Raw genomic sequence first — 5,626 nt, forward strand, 5'->3', positions numbered from 1 at the left:
CTAAAATTCGCATTCCAGGGGCTAAATATCACGTTAATGGGGTCGTTTTTCAACCCGCGGACATGAAAAACAACCCGCGGCAACAGTGTTAAAGCAGCCCAATTCCGCGGGAAAACCGCGGACTTGACAACACTGGGGATAGCTTTCTGATAACGCATCAAGAACCGGGTTGACCGGGTACTCGGTACCACCGGTACTTAAAAAACCTGGTACCGTAACGTTTTCATTTTTTTAGTACCGACTTGGTACCGAAATACCGGGTCTTTTGACAACACTACATTTGGATAAAAACCTACGTTGCATCTGATAAAAAATAATGTCCTATAGTATGAATGAGTGTAGCATGAATGAAATACGAACATATTACATCTGCCACGTTGTCACTGTCATGTGACTTATAGCACCATTGGCGCTGCTTCATTGCCATGCACAACCCCTCTCCCATGGCCTCACGGGATGGTAAAGTGTTCATCTGATGCGCACTTCAGAATCTCGTCATAAGTAGTTGATCTGGATACTTTCCGACCAACTTTATGAATATTACGAAATTTGGAGATGCAACAGCAATCATGCACTGTTTTTCAACTATGGATTAGTCGGCAAGTAAGCATTCAGGGTCATGCTTTATGGGTGAAACACTGAATCATTCACTGAACCAATTTGTTCAACAACACTGATTCATTCAGAAAAAAAAACACTACTCAGAGATGCAGAGGTTCGATTTGACTTGGACGAGCTAGAAATACTGTGTATAAAATGTAAGTTAGCCAACATTAACTTCCTATTTTTTGCGCTGTTCAGAACAGCTGTTCTGATTCCCTTGATTAATTCAGATCAACAACACAACTCTGAGTGTGATATTGCTTAACTATGTCAAGTATGATTCATTACTATAATGATTGCAGATGAATGTAAACAAACATGGTCTCACAGAACAACCCCACTATGCATAGAAAGAATAACGATAATTTAGGGAGAATAATATTCTGTTCCGCTCTTCTAGAAATTATTCTACTGACAAAATGTGACCCTGGACCACAAAACAAGTCATAAGGGTCAATTTTTCGAAATTGAGGTTTATACATCATCTGAAAGCTGATTGATGTATGGTTTGTTAGGATAGGACAATATTTGGCCGAGATACAACTATTTGAAAATCTGGAATCTGAGGGTGCAAACCCAGCGACTTAAGACTGGTTTTGTGGTCCAGGGTCACAAATAATTAGCTACTTGTGATCTCAGCATTACATACGCTTTTATTCTTTTGTACGCTATTGTGAACCCATGCTGCCATTTTGCTTAATTTTCTGGGGCACTCTGGATGAGCTTCAGCTGTTCATTTAAAATAATAGAGCCACGATAACGTTCCACCAAGCTCAGATGATCTTTCGCATGAATTAGGCATGTGGGCTGTACCTGAACAAGCTTCTGTCACAATGCAAATGTTAGCTTTACGTTCCACAAACTCCAGATCAACCATCAATGGAAATTATGTTTCAGAATGCACCCCAAGTGAAGCTCCCATTACGTGCTAGTTTGAAACCACAATTCTCACCCCTAATAGTAGAAGAGCTCATTAAAAAAATCATGTGTGCTTCTTTAATTTGTAATCCAAAGCCGAGAAAGGTTCCACAACACTGAGCCTCAAGACATTTATGTGGGTGTGTGCTTGGTGTTGTAGAAATCAAATTGTCCCTGGCGATGTCATTATGTGACTAGCCCAAGCTCTTAGTCCACAAGGGTCAGTTGTGTCCGTTGTCAGGGGAATACGCTCAATCTCACTCAATGAAGCTGTTCGTTCACTCGTTAAATCTAATTTAAGGACCCGTAATTATGTTCTAACAGACCAGGCAGAAGAATAACTCCACAAAATTGGCTAAAATAAGCCATATTTTTCCAAGCCACATTTTAAAAGAAATGAGATGACTAAGCTCTATACAAACGATATAGAGTCCCATTTAGTCTATCATGTCGTTTAGGCCAATATTGACGTTGGTTCTTATTGAAAGTGTGTATTCAGGGATGGTATGGCCTCCTTGTCAGGGGATTTCATTCATTTTCAAAGGTGTTTGTACATTTGGATATGTACTACAGACTGACAGTGTTTCCTTTTACAACTTTAGAGATTCTAGTCTGAGATTTCTAGTCTGAACCAAAATTGCTTGAACCTTTGTGAGATGATCGTCATACGTAGCGAAGTTACTCTGACACAATTTCACAGCAGGCCTCTTGTTTATTATTAAATGACGGAAAAGTGTTGTCCCCAAAGGAAAAATACCTTTTTTAATGGCAAATTTATTTCTAAATGAAATGTAGATGTGAGCAATGCAAAATAAAGGCATTTGCATTTGTTATGTGGATGAATTTAATTATCATCAAAGCTCAACGAATATGGAAATAAGTCAGTGTGTGTTCTTGAGAAGCCACACAGAACAGAATGAAACTGGTATTATATCAAATGAGGTAAATGCATTTAGTGCATTAAATAAATGTGATGGGGTTAATTAACCTCAATTGCTATAAATAAAATTAATTCCATACATTCAATATTATATGAAGCTAAAGGGATTCATAAACATTCTACCTCTCTGAAGTTGCACATGTACAAACGCATCTATGTTTAAGTGCTGCCATTATGTTGATACTGTACAATTCAGTGTCTATGCAAAAACGCATGTGTGAAAGAACCACACTTTACATTAGTATAAATAGTAATAGTAATAGTAATAGTATAAATACAGTAGTATAAATACTAATGTGATCATGTTATCCTTGCGGCCAAATGCTATTGTTTTGCATATTTTATGTGTCTACCTAATTGTTTTTTGCTATGGCATTATGAAACAACCAACGTGATCTCATGATAATTCGTATGTATTTTACGTAAAAGGTGGTTCTATAAAACGTACATTTACTTACGTTTTTACAGACACTAAAACGTACAATACTGACGTTATTTTCAGCATCTAAAAGTACAAATACTTACGTATTTTCAGAATTTAAACGTACAAAACTGACGTATTGACGACACCTAAAAATGAATCCTTATGAATATTGAAATCGCGGCATTACTTTTATTAGTTTTTAGTTGTCATATGAATTACCTTGTTTTCAATTGCATTATTAAATTGTTTAACGTTACTCATTTACTTATGAAATGAAAACATTTCGTTTTGTTGTGTGATTTCTGCTTTCAGCTCGTTTCCAAGAATATGCCTATATAATGTTAAACACGACTTCACTTTAAACATTGATAAAATGAAAAAAAATGCATTGATACGAATATCTTAATGATATAAAAGATACGTAAATATTTTTACGTTTGTTAGCTAAAAATACGTAGCGATTTGTACGTTTTAAACGTTGAAATACGTCTAAATTGTACGTTTTAGCATTAATAAAAACGTACAAAAGTGTACGTTTTGTGCTTGTAAATGTTACGTATTAATACCTACGTATAAACATGAGACCAGGCTGGAAACAACAGATCCACTGTAAGAGTCTAATGAATGTCTTGTTATATGTTTCATGATTTTTTTTGTACAAATGTAAAGTAGGACTCTGTTTGTGCCTCAGGCTATATTCTGACTACAACAGGAAAGAAACATAAACTCTTCTCTCAAGCAATTACATAAAGAATGAAATTTAAAAATGGCTATAAATTATTTAGCATAATTTACCACAAATGACTTAATCTACTCCACATCAAAAACAAAAAGTTAAACTGCATGGGCAATTTAAAACTCCCAAGTAACCACTGGGAACAATCAATTACATCTATTGTCTTTCACTGTCAGAAAGGACAAACACTTCACCACTGCATTCCAAACAGCATGAGCATTTACATTTTCCTCTGATTTGCTGTGTGTGGTGACAAAAGGACATTTGACAGCATTGAAACTCTCCAGGACTCCTGCTTTTACAGCAAAGCCTCCTCATGTGGCGAGATCTGTTAGATGGCAAAGCTGTCATGTCTTGCCAACATGCCTCAGTGCTTTGTGTTTGTATCTGCTCCAAGCAGAGTTACAACCCACAGAACAGAGAGAGTTATGTTAAACAGATGAATAGCTGATACATAGTTTATGGCTAGGTTGACACGGTTCCCGTCGCTTCTGTTCTGTGGATGCTCTGACAGACTATTTACTGGCAGTGTTGGAAAGCTGCTTTAAAACTGTAAAATGTCATACTACAAGCTAGTTATAAATTAAGAAGTTAATATGACAGTCAAGTTATGTTTTTCAAAAGACAGTTAGCTACACTACAAACATTAAGTAGCTAACTAAATTAAAACAATTTAAGGAGCTAATATTTGATTGCAAAGCAGTATTTTTTTCTGGCTCAATAACAATGCAGTTTTTTTTAATGAATTAATCTTGATGGCGACAGAATCAAACTTTATCAGATACATTTGCAGTAAGAAAGATACCGACTTTCAAACTTTATCAGATACATTTGCAGTAAGAAAGATACTGACTTTTTGAATCAAAGTGTTTTTAACTGTCAGATGTTCTGTTATAAAAGCTCTCCAGCTCGAAAGACAAAGTGACATTAATCATGATGATTTTGTTTGGCATTAAGACACATTGGAGAAGGTCCCTACTGTATTATTAAATGTGATTGTAATTGCTTTTGATAGTGGAAGGTCAGTCCCTGCTTTTTAAAATCAGCTTCACTGTGTCAGAGTCAGTGGCTTTTGTCACTCTCACTGTATTAAAGATAGAGTTTTTACTGTTTAATGACTTTCTTGGTAAAAGTCAGTCAGCTAAATCCAGACACACCCTCTAATCAGAGACTCAGTGCTGCACAGATAGGATGCATTTTAAGTCGACCCCACTTCTTTCAGAGGGTTTTGCACATAATTATTGAATCCATTACTTGTCATTTTAGATAAAGCTGAGAGACTGACAACTCGGGTTTGAAAGGAGGATGGTGAAGCTTAGTGGTTAAAGATCTGGTTTAGTCAAAAGATTGTATAGGTTCAAACGCCTACTATCACCTCTGTGCCCTTGAACAAGGCACTTAACTCTGAGTTGCTGTGAATAATTCAACTAAAGAACAAATTAGTTGGGGCTGGGTATAAATGTCGATCTTCATTTGGGCGTTCTTAAAATCTCATGTCAAATCTTTTACTCTGTGCTAGTATTTCTGCACCTTCGATGATGAATCTACAGCATAAGATAACCATGAAATAATGGCAAGAAAGCATTTATTTTTATTGATCTGTCCTCACAAGCTGCACACAATAATATATGGCCACAACCAGTGCAGTCTGCTTTATGACCAAATTATTCCTTTAAACTGATTTTTCCTAGCGAACCAAAAACATACAGCATAACCAGTTCAGAATGATTTACGAACAAATAGATTATTTTAAATAGTTTCTTTTAGGTCAGCCAAAACCATCACAGCTTGACCAGTGCAGTCCGATTCACAAAACAATTCTCTCAAACCGATTCTTGTTAGTGAGTCAACAACATACAGTACGTCAGTGCAGTAAGACTGTCAAACAAACAATTATTTTAAATGATTCTTTTTATTAAAGGGGTCATATGATACGATTTCAATTTTTCCTTTCTCTTTGGAGTGTTACAAGCTCTTGGTGCATAAAGAAGATCTGTAAAGTTGC

This window comes from Sinocyclocheilus anshuiensis, unplaced genomic scaffold, assembly GCF_001515605.1.
Source record: "Sinocyclocheilus anshuiensis isolate Anshui unplaced genomic scaffold, SAMN03320099.WGS_v1.1 scaffold446, whole genome shotgun sequence".
Classification (NCBI taxonomy): Eukaryota; Metazoa; Chordata; class Actinopteri; order Cypriniformes; family Cyprinidae; genus Sinocyclocheilus; species Sinocyclocheilus anshuiensis.